At 41.9% G+C, this 15,212-nt stretch overlaps 1 protein-coding gene across 3 annotated transcripts in view; it reads left to right on the top strand.

Moving 5' to 3' along the window:
• The first annotated feature begins 206 nt into the window (after positions 1-206).
• Positions 207-15,212, top strand: part of ccnd2a (cyclin D2, a) — a 130,008-nt gene continuing 115,002 nt past the window's right edge. For all 3 annotated transcript variants that reach the window (XM_076141859.1, XM_076141857.1, XM_076141858.1), the window contains exon 1: positions 207-356. The gene's annotated coding sequence lies outside the window, so the exon portion shown is untranslated. The remainder of the gene's footprint in view (positions 357-15,212) is intronic.

The raw sequence follows: 15,212 nt of genomic DNA, 5'->3' as shown, positions 1-15,212 counted from the left end.
TATCAACGCGGCTTAACGTGTCACTTTTTTGGCTCAGGAAACAAAAATAAATCAAAGCATAAAGATGTTATAGCGTTTCAATCTACAATGTAAAAGCAAAAGTTCATGTCCTTCCTGTTTGTGTCCAAGTCGAAAGCAGCGACTTGTAGTATACGCAGATTTGAGACGTGCCCAGTGACCGAGGTTCTGGGGCGTCGCTACAAACCTCAGCGGAACCAATGAGAGCTCAGCGTGAAACTTTGTAAACAACTGCTAACACGCTGTTTTACAGCTCGAGCGCTTTATTTACTACGACGTGTTTACTACGACATGTCACGTCGAAGCTGCGGCCAAACGAGGCGAAGAGTCCAAAACGGGTGAGACACTTTGCTTTTCCGCATGTGTGTGTGTCGTTGTGGGTATGTGTCTCCAGAGTGTGTGTGTGAATGTGTGTCCAAGTGTGTGTTTTTCACTGAGTTGTAGTAGTAGGATGTGTGTAGTAAAACAGCTGGCGGAGGGTGAGTGAAGGAGAGAAAACGTTGTGGGCAATTCCCAACCGAGAATACGCAACAAATGGACGGCGTCCAGATAACTCCTATACATTGTTGTTACGTTAAAAGTTATCACGCGGCTATCATGGCCACTGTGAAGTTTTGTGAGGATATTAGCTTGAAAGTGGCGGCTAGCCAAATGAAAACACCACCAACCATTGTCTGCTCGAGTGATACTGTTAAAAACAATGGCCTCTTGTTGTTTGCAGCTGTTTAATGGCTAAATATCACTGTGTTGGCGTTGTTTTACCCGGTAGAGAGCGAGTGTTTGAGGTAGAAAAAGTGCCACACGGAGAAGTATATGGATTCAAATTGAACGGGCCTCAGTGTGATGTTTGGGTAATTGTAATAGGCAGGCTAATGATGGAGCAGAGCTCATAGAAAATCACTGGACAGTCTTGTGATTTAACAGCTGTCAGCCTCTAAATGCGACAGGCGGCGGTGCTGCAAGGAGCTCAAGGGAAATGACTCTTGATGTGTTAAGAATGAGACAGCACATTGCCATTGGTTCACATGTTTAAAAGCTTTGGAATGTATCGAATCAACACAAGACTGTAATTGACTATACTGAGAACTCTGTGGTTGAATTGTGTGTGTGTTATCTGTCTTTGTATTTCTCTCCCTTATAGCAGTTTATCTATATTTATGCGTCTTTCTGTCTGGTTTGCGTCCACTTACAGGGAAGGGTCACTATAAATCATTTCAAAATTCTTTCTTGTGATTTCTTTTATGATGACAATGCTCTAAATCCATAGTAGGGCAGAGGGATCACTGATTTGATGAGCATTAAAATGAGGTAAATAAAATGCGGTGGCCTTCACGCTCACCAGATTGTAACCCAATTGGTCACCTATGGGACATTTGTATTGATGTGAAAGTACAAAATGAGGGATTATTTTGATATTCCATCCCTCTAGTAGTAGATTCCCCGAGCCTTGAACAACGGAGGCCTCTGTGCGTTGAAGCTGTTCTGGTAGCTGGCGGTGGTTCTACACCTTTTGAAGACGCTTCATGTTTGTTCATCTGTCTCTCGTCTGTATATGTGCTTTGAGGTTCAGTGATTCTATAAGCGTCGCTCTACTTTACTCCCCACTGCGTTGTGTTGGTTTGTACAGGCTGTTACAGTCTGCGAATGTTTTGACAGTGAGCGGATGTGGGCACAAGCTTCGTTGTGGAACGTCAACATCTGCACGCTTTGTGTTCCCTCAGCACGCCCACTTCAGCAAGAGGAGGGTGTTGAGGGAGAAAAGGAGGGGCAATGCTTCCTGTATGTGGAGTTGGAAACTAACTTGGCTGAAACTTTGGCAGAACTCTAAAAAGGGGCAGGGACAGAGAGAAAGACTGTGGGTTGGTACATGCAGTCATGAGTCTCTTCTTTGAAAATGTGACACATTCACTGTGTCATGTGGTTTGCACACTTTGAAGTTTCATTTCTTGTTTATTGTATTGTGCTTTCATTTCTTTGTTAGTGGATTTCTGTTTTGAACAATTCCACCGGTCAGTGTTATGTGAAAATGTGTCTCTCTTCTCTCTTAGGAGAACTCTGCTTCTTCAGAGAATCAGCTTTAACCACATCGATGGTTGAGCTATATTAGATTGATTGCCACAAAGAGGAAGGATAGCAGAATTTTAACCTTCTGTAGTCAACAGTCTCGAATCTAATACAAAATTACATCACTTGTGTTTCGATCAATAACTCACAGCTTGTTATTCATAGCAACAAGTCTAAAAACCTCTCCAATCTTTGAATCGAATCTTAGATATTCTGCTATATCAACTCACTGCAAGTTGTATTTTCAAGTGCACCTTTGTATTGAAAATAATAATAAGTATAGTAAAATGCGCGAAAGTATCTCAGGCTTGTAGAGGGTTAATATATATATATTTTTTTTTTAATTAATTTGGTTGCTTGTTTCTCTTCTCTCACGGTAAATCATATCAGGATTTCTATAAAATTGCTAAATTTTGTAAGGAACCTTTTTATAAGAATATTAATATCTCATTATCTCTTTGTGGCTACAGACTGAGGAGATCATTTTGTTGATCCGTGGAAGGAGTTTGGGTGCTCAGTTCTAACTTCCTCAACTGCTCTGTAATGTTAGTGAGCTGTTGTAGCGAAACGTTTTTTTCTTCTCCACATTGACCTGCTCTTTCAGATAACCAAATACCTTAACATGAAACACACCGACGTCATCGCATCCTGTCATGTCTCAAACACAAACAAAACAGCAACGCGGCGACGCTGCCAAACCGCTATGTTGTGTTGGTTTAGGATTTAAATACACACCATGCAAAGTGTTGAGAAGAAGCAATGAATTAGTGCATTTAATGTGAGACAAATACAGAGATGGATCCACGTGAGAGAGAAAAACAGCAATATGTCTGTAAAATACATCAAATAGCTTGTTCATGCTTCACTTTGTGTTGCTATGCAAAGTCTGTTGAGAATCAGCCTGCTGTGTAAAAAGGCAATTTGCATGTGAAGGATACCAATGAAAAACACGTTTGGTAAAGGACAGGGTTAGTTACAGCCTCTCCTGCATGCTTCTGTGCTCTAGCATCATCAACATGCTTAATGATCACTTCAGTGGTTGTGCATCCTTCTCTTATAATATCTTTACAAATTTCAGTACTTAACACCCAGTTTCTATTGATCTCCCACATCCTACAACGTGATGATTCAAGTGTAGGAGCCAGGAAGATTTATTTACAACTCATCATTATGAGACAATTTTGGAAATATATTTGAAGCTATTTTCCCAGGAACTGTCCTGGTGTTCGTCCGCGTTCACACCATGTGATAGCTGCATCGCTTTCACAACTTCTCCTCTGGAGATGGTTGCTCACTCTAAGGGGATCACAAGGTTAAATAATGTCACCTACAAAGAATCTAAGCCTCATGTACCTCACATGCACCAGAGCACACTCCAGTCCCTGAAACTACAATATCTGTATCCATATCTCAGCCGCCATTATTGACTTGTTTTGTTATTTATTTTGGATTTCTAATTTCAGGAACCATAGTTTGACAGATGGTTTAGGAAATCTAGTCAAGGAATTTAAGTTACTTGGTTGCTGCTTCTTTGGTGCAATGGATGAGAGTTCCTGAGTTACTGAAACGGTTTGCATTGTGTGCAAGGGGTTAATAAAGCACTAGATTTTTGTCCCATGATCACCTCATTAGGTGAAGAATGTTGGGTGGTGAAGTCTTTCTATAGCAAAAGTCAGTGCTGCTTCACCAGGAACCTATCCAAGTAGACAATCTGAATGGTTCCTAAAGCAAGGTTCCCAGCTGCCATTCACACCACATTTCATTATGGAAGTGACAAAGTTCTGCTTTCTTGAACGGTTTCTTTTTGTATCGGTAGACCCAAGGTGCTTGTGACTCAGGCCACATTTCCACTATTTAATTAGTCTCCATTAATAGATAGATAGATAGAATAACACATGCCCACTCAGATCCACTTCAGGGTCCTCATATTTTCGATTCTTGCCAGGATCCGATTCATTTTTGATCGAAAAGCTTTGAACGGTGGATTTGTAAGCATCAGAGGCTTCAATTACTATAAAAACCTGATTGATGTTTGTGTATCAATATTTGAAAGTCTTTAATTTAGTTTAGTTTAGTACTTTTTCCTTTTTGCATAAAGACAAGAAACAAACATTTTCGCAATAATACTCACTACTAATTATTGAGTTGGTTTAATGGTTATGACAAAGATACAGGCTATAGAGATGACAAAATGTTTTACAGTGAAACAAAGAGTGTACATATAGGATACATTTTGAAATACTGTGAATCATTAAATGATTACAAATTATACCTACATAATGATAATAAAAATAATGTAATCAAATCATCCTATTGAACATTCATGTGCCGCTACTTCTTTTTCCATATATTTTATAATATATAAACTGATACCAATATCCATTAATAAAATCACCTTTCTGTCTGCAACAAACATTTTCATATAATATATTTTTTATCGTCTTTTTGCTCCAGACAGCCATGTTACAGGAACTAATTTGAACTCTATTTTCCCCTTTGGTTGGATAATTTTGCATTTAACTGAAGTGTGCAAAATATGAGCTTTTTACTTATTGAACTTCAATGCTCCCATTAACCACTTAACATTATCTTTTAAAGGAGTAATGTTTGGTGTATTGCGTCTGCCTCCTCTTGCTGGGGCTTCTGTGTGCTCTTCTTTGAAGTGATCAGTGAAACAGAGGCCCTGCTTATTCTGTGGTTGTCCAAACAGAAGACTACACGTTTCTGTGGTAGGCAGTTAAGCTGTGTAAGGTGTGTGTTAGGAAGTGCCGATGACAGTGCAACGCGGTGTTGTTGAAAATTCCCCTGTGTGCCTATGTCAAGACATGGCAAAGCATTTCCCCAAGGTGACGGTCTGTTATGTCATCAAGTCCCCGGGGTAGTTCTTTAAAATGTGGTAAAGTGTGTCACTTCTCTAGAACTGCCTTTTTTTCTCTAAGATCATTCAAATGATCTTTATTTATAGGCGCGCACACACTGACTGACAAAGTCTACACACTCGTATTGCACAAACATTCACACACAAGACATTTTCTAGCAGCGAGCAGTAATCAGAATTCAATTTCCTCGGTCGAAAGATAAATTCATGTAATTGATAACATTTAGCTGTTAGTTTGTTTTTTCTTCCCAGCTTTGGTTTCTCTGTTTTATGAAAACATTGATACAGTTTTGTGTTCAGGTTTGATACTCAGACAGTTCTAGGAGCAGAGAAATCCACTGCTCACTTTGATCACTTGTTGTCAGAGGCATTATTGCTGAGAAACCCTCAGGAACGAATCGGTGTGTTGTAGATGCACATCTTTCTTGCTCAACGGCTTCACAACAGTTTGTCCTGATGTCCTGACTGAATTGAGTTGTGGCTTGATTGATTCTATTCTGTTGCTGTTTTATTTTATAGCCTCGGTTGCATTACTGTCATCATGCTTTTTGTGCTAATAATCATAGCAAAAATCACATTATTACTGGTATATATTGTCATATTGGCAATCTATGTTTTAAATCACATCTGCAGTTGTTGACTATTTAAACTTCTGTTGTAGAATTCTTGGTTCAAACGTGTCATTTTTGTCCAAATGTGACAGCTGAATCTCACCAGAACAGTTTATACACGGTCATGTGTAGAAATTGTGCGATTTTATTTAGTATATCTAGTTCATATAGTTTGATTTTTAAATATTGATAATGGTTTAAATTCTGCCATGTAGCCCCTTTGTTCCTCCTTGCTTGTGGCTAATATTCTGTACTAGACATCAGGAAAAGCCAGGAAAGTCCCATATTTTCAAGAGATAGATATCTAATCTATTGTTCCTATGGGTGTTTGTGTCTCAGGCCTCTTTGTGATATGATAACCTCTGTAGGAGTGATAAATGGCGCTGAGATGCTGTCCATCATGGGACAAGTTAATAAACCTGTACACACCCACAGCTGTTGTTCACACATTCTACCACTAGATGTCAGAATAGCCCTTCTGATTAAATGAAACACCCGGGTCTAACGGTGCTCTTAAGAATACACATGACTTCACTGTGACACACTTATATACAGTATATTCTTATATGTTATACACTATATAGGATGAGAGTATTTATCTACCAAAAGGGTTTATTTCATAATCATTACTGCAAATTGATATTTGAAGCCTATATCTTTCAGTTCATTTTAAACAGATTAGAATTAGTCATTGTCATCAAGCCATAATTTAGAAAGGACAAATTACATATTAATTCAGCATTTTTGCAATTCTAACAGTGTCTAGACAGGACGGATGGGGGACTTGAGAGGTGCAACAAGGGTGGAGGAAGGACTAGCATGCTAACCCCAGCGCTTAGCTCTGCTTCTCTTTTGAAGTGGAGCTACATGGTCTTCACCAGGCCCCTATGACCTCAGTGTCTGACCTCAACTTGGAAGTTTATACTGGAGGCAAAACCAATCTAGAGTGCGTTCCACAGAGAGGGTGGTTGTCGATTAGATGGGAATGTTGTGCGTGTGTGTCTGTGCGCATGTGCGTGTGTCTGTGTGAAAAAGAGAGAGAGAGAGAGAGAGGGGAAGACTGATAAAGAGGTAGTAGAGGCCAATTACAAATAGAGAGCCTATTCAGAAGGCTCATATAGAAGTGATATAAGACTTTGAAACTCCACATATTTTGAAACCCTGTGGTGAAAAGAACTGAGACATATTGTCGCCCAGTATTTCTCCTTCATTTTATGCCCTGAAGCTCCTTGTGTAGTGTGTCGGATGGCGCAGGATGCTTGGAGTCAGTTGTGGGTTAGCGGCTGCATACGTACGTGTGTGAATATTTTGGTGGTGAACCTAAGCATAAGTAAACTTCCCTTGATGAAGTTTCCAGTGAAAGGTGAGCTTTGTCTCGTTTTGGCGAGATGCACGACGAACTCCACTCCTGAATTGTACCGCGACATGTATGATGGCGTGTTTTGGTGTCGCAGCCGTGCATCCCTGCATCCGACAAGCATACATAGCAAACATACGTAGTGTGTGTACCCACGCTCCCTATGAAGCCTCGCATATAAACACATACCCATCACTATACTGCACACACACACACACACACACACACACACACACACACACACACACACACACACACACACACACACACACACACACACAGAGGTTCCAGTGTGTGGGATTACGGGAGGAGAAACAATCTGAGTTCCCCTGCTCGCCGTGTTTATCCAGGCTGGTGGAGGAGGCCTCTCACTAGGCTGCCTCAGTCCGACTCCGAGCCCCCGCTGGCTCCAGCCTCTGTTGATCCAGACATTGTGGACTAATTTCAACCTTTGGGCCGCGCTCTAAGCCGCGTTTAGCCCAACGCTCGTGTTTTTCTTCAAAATTGCACGTTGTATGTGTCTAGGTGGGCAATCGCTTCTGTGTCCATCACTGCCAAAATCAGAACTTAATTGCTGTTGTGCAACACCTACACACAGTTGACCTGGTTAATTGGAGTTGACACATTACACAATGCACGACGGACATTTTGGAGATTTGACATCATGTAACAGGATCTCACATAATGTATTGTGCAGACGGTGCATAGTTTCTTCCAGTGTGGCTAGTGAAGACTGAAAATATGCATGCAGTTAGTCAGGGAATAAGAAATGTACATTATGGCATGAGACAGCTTTTATGTGTGTCATTAGCCTACCGTCGTTCACTGTGTGTGCGGGTGTGGGATGGGCGTCACCTCACTCTGACACACTCCTCCATCAGGGGGTGAAGTCAACCTGTATGCACATTTGTGTCCTTTCCTCACTTTGTCACTTATTTAGCAGTATAACACTCACACTTTGCCAAGTATTAAAAGTATTATAAATACATGGATGTAATTAATAAGATTCTGTCCGTCACAAGATTTGTTCATTAATCATTCTGTGAGAGGAAGTACGGCAAGTGAGGAAATGACGTTCTTAGGTGACCCATCCCCTTCCTGTCGACCTCGAAACACAAAACAAAACTAAGGAAATATCTTTACCAGATACCGGCACAACAGCAGACAATAGAGTTAATTGTTTTCTTCCAGCTGTTTGTCCTTTTATCCAGGAGATCATTCGGAGTGCAACAATGGCCTTAATGAGTAACGTAGGAATCAATGAGTAAATGTACATATAAATAAACTGTGTCTCTCGGGACAAGCTGCAATCTATTGATATGTCAATGGAAATCAAGTTAGGATTTGTTGCCATCTGTTACTGATCTGAGATTAGTTGCTTCAACTCATCTCCAACTTTTGTTTCGTACTTAAATCTCAGACCTCTCCCCCCCCCCCCCTCCCTCCAATGCTGTGGTTTCAGAATTCAGACATTAGGAATGCTTTGTTAATGTTCTTTTTTTAATAATTTCATTTTCTTTCTTCTCTCCTTTCCTCACTTCACATAAAGATAAAGGGATCCAAGACACTATAGAGTCCCCGATTCACAGTCTTACCTCGCCCATCTGCTCCCAAATGACCCAACAGCGTGACCTGGCTGAGCAGCATTAAATGCTTTGATTCAGTAGTCGGCTTCTCTTCCTGCCCATTAAGTACCATCAAGCTGACTCTCTTCATTTTAAACTCCTGTAGAAAGAAAAAAAAAGATGAACCGACTGTTCTTTTGTGCTGTGGAGACACAACAGCCCCCCTCATCCCCCCCCCCAGGTCCATTATTCAATCTAAACACACTGTACACTGACACTCCTTCTATACACACAATTACACAGCACATACAGGTGCTTTCTCAATATTGCATCAAAGTGACTAGGTCTGAAGTTGTAGCATTTTGGAGCTTTGTGCCAGTAATGAACTAGTTTACTTTTTAGTCTGGAGATATGGTCAGCAGGCCTTTGAACGGACTCAAATGGATCCACAGTACAAGTCTTAGCTTAAGTTAGATGCTAATATGTTCACCAGTGCAGCAGAAAGTGATTATCGTCCTGTTATTTGAACCTAAAACGCCTGTATTTGTTCATTGAGTACTATCTTTTAGTAACTTCCCGGTGTCCTCTCTCATCATATCAGAGCTAGTGCAATAACATCCTTCTACCTTTTGTCCTGTTAAAGAAATTCTCATTCCAATTAGGGCACATTCAAGGGCCTGCGAACCTGATCGCTGGCCCAAAGACATGGTAAGTTAACCCTGAATATCTCCAGTATGCTCCAACTTACAAAAAACAATGTCAGTGACCAGGATCAGAGGTAAATTTGCTGAAGATCAGGCAATTTTGTACTTTTGTAATTGCTGGAGTACGACTGTAAGAACATTGTCCAACATACTAGATGATATGCTGAGATATTATGAACCTTTTCTTCATTTTATCCTCAGTACAAGTTTATAAGGAGAGAGGGGCTCCTGGTTTGCTGTCAAGTCGAGTATTTAAAAAACGGTGATTGTCCGTCTGGAGAAACATGAGCAATCAGCATTTCTTGGTCTGGTGAGCTCCACACAGCTGGTTCTGATCACCTGCCATCAAATTGGAACCATAGTTCCCTGAACATTTTTTGGTTCCTGGATCGTTGGTGTGATGAACATAAATTCCTGAAAAGGTTTGCGAGACGCGAAAGATTTTAGTTTTACTTGCTAAAACTACTCGGCAGTTATTTTAGAGGATTACCGATGTCAGACGTGATGATGCACACCTCAGATCTGTGCGAGCTTAGGTGTGCATGCTTGTGTGTGTGTATTTTCCCCGTATGTAAATATATAGGAGTGAGGGCTAGAAGAGAGAGCATGTGTGAGACGCAAATGGAGCAGCGGGCCGAGCATAGGGGTACCCCGATCGGGCCACAGAAATCCCCCGAGCAGCACCCAACATAGAGGAACAACTATGGCCTTTGTTGGTCACCATGTGGATCTCACACACAGTTAATATAGACTTTTCCCACTGACTCTGCCAAGAGTCTGAAGTCATTTAATGAAGTGGTGGCTGAGTTTAGAAGGAGCCAGTGTGCTTGCTGTTTGCGCTGACAGAATGGAAAATGTCTGTGTTATGCAGTGAACAGCCAGTGACAAGAGGAGTGTGTTCTGATACTCACCTCTCTGCACGTGCACACAGGCAGATGCCTCAGGGACACGCGCGGCTACAACAAAGCTTCACGAAGACACACGTGGAGTGTATACATTCACACAAACACTGCAACTTCCATGGCTATGGCTTGTATCAACTGATGAATAATGGCCAGATGCTCTCCCATGGGTGCATCATTGATTCAGACTGGTCCATAATCAATGATGTCTCACAATATTAATGTATCCTTTGTTTTTCCGTGTGATTTACTAATACACACGATCCCCCACTGCCCTAGACGAAGCATACTTGTGGCGCTCATGTACCGAAAATGAGAATGCCTAATTGTTTTGCACATTCTTTATATTTATCCTTTTGTTGGGTTCATTTATTAGAGCATAACCTCACCTTTCATGTCCATTTTCACGGCTGTCCATTTATCCACTTCTGCTATGAATGGACAGTATCTGTGTATGTATTTGGTCGTACTTCTATTCAAGTGCCTGTCTTTTCATCTATCTATGGGCAGATTGCAGTCTGTTTTGGTGTCCTATTGTGCAGCTGTCAGTTATTTTAAAAACATTCGAGTGTCATTTGCTTCAGATTCCATCCCTTTCAATTCTCGCAGCTTTTTTCTATGGCTCCACCAGCGTACATCTCATTGAGTGTGCATCAGCGGGCAGATTCATTCTTCTCTTTTTCAAAAAGCACAGTTCTTTTTTTCATAGCAGCCATAAGCCTCCTTTTTAAATCCACGGACAATGTGTTTTTGTCTATCCTCCTCCATCCTTTTCAGTTGAGTGTAAGGATTCTCTCTGTCTCTCTCTCTCTCTCCCTCTCCCTCTCTGTCTCTCTCTCTCTCATTCTAGGGGCATCTGGGGGGACCCCTGAACGTGGTGCTTGTCCCCGAAGCTCAATTGTCTGTCTGTAATGAACCATGATGAAAGATAACAGAATGAAATGTAATAATTCATGTGGGCCTCAGCGAGGAGCACGTGGCTAGCGGTTGGCCCGGGCCACGATAGCCTCCTGCTCGGCTCCCAAAACAATACGCCAACCCTGCCAGCACCACTCGCCCCGCTCTGGTCCAGCAGTCTTGTTGTTCTGGCCTGTTTCTGTCCTCTTACAGCTATTCAGAGTCCCTTAACACTGCAAGACTGTCTGTGATCTCTGGGATTCCTGAACATCTCTTTGGGAAACAATGCAAACTGTCCCTCGGGCCCCGCTGTCTCTTTGGAAGCGCTTCATTCTTGACTCCTCTTTTCTTGTTTTCGAAGTTTGGGCCATCCTATCGAGCCATGAACAAATTGTTAAATCAAAAGTTTTCCTTCTATTACTCTAAATTGCATTTTACCCAATTGTTTAATTTTTATGCTCTTTATTTATTCAGCAAAAGTCACTAGAGGACACTTTTTCAGCAATCCCTTGTCTTTGTCTTTGAATTACTCAGCACCTCAGCTAGAATAGTTAAGTGAGTGTCTTGGTGATATAGGCTGTATGAATAGAAACTTAGTGACCTGAGTTTCTATTCATAGTACAAAAGTTCAGAAACCAAACGACTTATTTTACCTGGAAATGTGTCGTCACGAGTAGCTCGGTTCTTGCTCCTATTTCCACTGTGCTTCGTGTACCATGAGGATTATGCAAATTAGAGCAATTGTGACCTAAATTACACATCATTTACTTTCTTCTGACGGATCCTTCTCCTTGGGGACCGTGCTGTTGTCTCATACCCACAGTTATTTGAGTATGCTGGGTACATCTGTCAAAGCGACTGTATTATCATTGCGTTATTGTTTTTTGTTAGCTCTACAGGAGTTTGCGTTATGATTAATTCAGACCCTTGGTAATATCTTTTTACAAAAACAAGAACAACATGAGTATTTGAAAGTGGCCATTAGCTGGCTGTTGAAGCTTGTATCTGGTCAGGGTTAGGGTTAGGGTTAGGGTTATCAGTAAAGTCCAAGTCCCTTATTCAGACCCCAATTAAAAGGCCTGAAAAGTTAACTGGCACTTGATTTCAATGCCCCTTGTTGAGTAAATATGCCCATGCCGTGCTATAGGTCCAACAGCCCATTATACAGACATGCCAATAGTCAGAAAAACGGCCGATTGGCCTTAAAGCCCAGTAGTTCATAGGCCCACCATCCCAAAATATTAATAATACCTATTGCTCAGAAACCTCACTTGGGAGGTAAAGGCCTTCAGGTTGGTGAGTACAGTACGTGCTGAAGGCTCGGTGTGTAAGCATGAGTATGTGTATAGGTAGGAGAGGCTCAGGATTTTTATCTATTAATTACTGCGCGTTCTGTGTCTTTCTGTCTGTTATATGTTATAAGTAAAGGAGCACTTCTGTGTACTTCCCTACAAGTATTTACACACTTGTTCTTATCTCTCTAGACACTACAATAACACAGGCATTAAGAGAGGATTCATTCATTAATGTGAAGAATTTACTTTAAACAATTTCACCTCAATAAGTTAATAAAAGTTTTAGCCAGCACGTAGCATTCCCACTCTTTGTCCCCTTTTCAGTGGCTCTCCAACACTTAGGATAGAGATTCTGGGACGGGAGATAGGCGAGCATGTGTCTGACTGTATGTTTAACTTTGCTTTGAAGGCTCCTCGTCTGCTTCAAAGTTGTGCCCTCCTGTGACAAATTATGTGGTGTGGATGTTGGTGGTGGAAGATGGCAGTGGAGTCAAGGAGGGTGAGGAGAACGAACAGAGACCCAATTGATGCTCCAGACCAGCAGCTTAGGGATTTGACTCAGTTTGCATGTGTGCTTGTCTGTGTGTGTGTGTGTGTGTGTGTGTGTACATTCCAATGTACAAAATCCTGCGTACATGTCAGCTTTATTGAATAGTAGCATGCTATCTGTCAGGGAGACAAATACAATGGGGTAATGGAAAGGTCATACTTCACACGAATTACTATTCCAAAGTTCCCCCATGCATACACTCTAGTCCCTTTCTCGTCTGTGGCTAACATACGACCCAGTGCTAATTGCCAAAATAAGTATCCTAATGATTCCAACCACTTCCTGGAACATTTTTTACCACGGTGGATACGTGCATCACATCCAGGACCTTCTCTATGTTATGTGTACGTGGGAGACAGACACATCCTTCTGTCCGCTAACCACAGGACATCACGTGTCTCATTTAGAGAGACAGAGAAGCAATAGATTCATTTGTAAAAGGCTGTACGATGCTGTGCGTCTCAGAAAAGGCTTTTAGTTTAGAATGTATATACATATATTTAAAAACAAAATATTTTTCTGTTGTCTTTTGACATGTTACACAAATGATAATACGCCACATCAACAACATAGAAAAGAATAAGAGTCAAGGTGGTACACCGTTCCAAAGTGTGGCTCATAACAAACCACAGGTTGTCGGTGTATGAAAGATTTAAGGTCCGCACTTGATGATGACTTGATGATGCTCTGCCAGGTCCATGTGTGCCTCAGGTTCCTTGAGCCAAGCAGTAGGACAAACCAGCACACAGTAGATAACTGTACAATTAAGGTCCATGCAGGATCACCATTAAGCTATAATGGAGAGTAATAGCTGCAGTGGAAGGTGTTGAAAGTTATAGTCAACCACATGGAAATTATTACTCGTACTATATTGTATATAATGATCCCATGAACCCCGGCACTGAAAGGGTGTGATGTTACACTGCATAGTAAGTAGGCGAATATGTTAGAGGCTGGTTTTGTGAAATTTGGGGGAGACGGGAGCAAATTAGAGGAAGCGGTGAAGCCCCCCACACACTGGTGAGCAGGCCGCACATTCATCTCAATCTGAGCGCCGTCTGCTCACACAATGGAGGCATCACTCCTTCCTTATTGCCAGGCTTTGCCCAAGGAAATGAATGTTTACTCTTGTTGTTTGATGGTTCCTTTTTGTGTTGTTGAAGGATCAAACCATGCAGGAGGAGTCTTCAAAAGCCGTTAAGCCCCTCCATATATTTGTTCCTGATTTCTCCCTTGGGTGTTGCTTTGCATGCACACTCTCACTCTATGTTATATGGCTACAGGTTAACTCAGGCGCCGACTCAATGAAGCTGCAGCACAGGCTTTCATAAGCAAGCTTGACAAGTTGTTGCAATTCTCAACACAGCAAAAGCCAAAAAAAGGTTGAGGTATGTGGATATGTATGTCTGTGTGTACATCTCACTTTGTCAGACATTAACACCTTGTCAAGGAAAAAATAATAACTTGGTGCTATGCATTATACCGCATAAGCTCTGCAAGCCTTTAAGCCCGCAAAAGACCGGCTGGGGCTTGCACTGTATACTGTAAGAGTTAATAAAGGTCATTATCCTAATATGCAACACTTATTCACCCTAGCTTACTGCACACACAGCTTTAACACACCTTGTTCAGCCCAGCATAGAGCCCAGGAGTGGGAGGCTGGATGGAAAACACCATTATGTCATCCCTAGTTGCACCCTCCCTGACTGGCCACACTGTGGTGCTTTGTCTGCAGCAGACAGAGGATGTGGAGGGATAGATGAAGTGATGAATGCAATATATCACAGAGAGATGCATCACACACAGAGGTGCAGTTGAAAAGTACATGTGACTTGTGTGATCACACGTGATTTGTGTTTATAGTACCTTGTAATGACTATCCATCAACCTGTCTCTCTCTTTCTGTCACTCGCACTAGTTTGCTCTCTCTCTGTCTGCTGTGCCTCTTAACATCTGCTCCCAGCCAACCACCTGTCTGCTGTCAAATGCAATATTAATGTATGCCAGACTTGTTAATTATTCCTCCTGGATATACTTGCCACATAACAGGATTGTAGAGGACCTTATATAATAATCTCTTCTTGCCCCTTTCTCTCTTTGTCTTTCTTTCTCTGGTCCAAATGCCTGTTTCTCAGGTCTTTCTGTCCAGCAAAGTGGTATGGTGTGTGTGTGTGTGTGCGCGCGTGTGTGTGTGTGTGTGTGTGTGAGCTCACCACTAGAGCTTGTTTCCCAGGATACACACAACTGCGTGTGCTAGGAGGGTGGCAGAGGGATGGTCGAGGGGGTGGATGGAGTGATGGAGGGGATGGAAACAGGACTGTGGAGGGGTGACGTGACGAGAGGTGTTGCGGGAGGGTAGCTGTGGTAAGGA

Source organism: Genypterus blacodes, unplaced genomic scaffold, assembly GCF_046128005.1.
Source record: "Genypterus blacodes isolate CSIRO-AG114 ecotype Tasmania unplaced genomic scaffold, CSIRO-AGI_Gbla_v1 ptg000021l_1, whole genome shotgun sequence".
Lineage (NCBI taxonomy): Eukaryota > Metazoa > Chordata > Actinopteri > Ophidiiformes > Ophidiidae > Genypterus > Genypterus blacodes.
The sequence above is the reverse complement of the archived record's forward strand: the minus strand, read 5'-3'. Positions and strand labels throughout refer to the sequence as shown.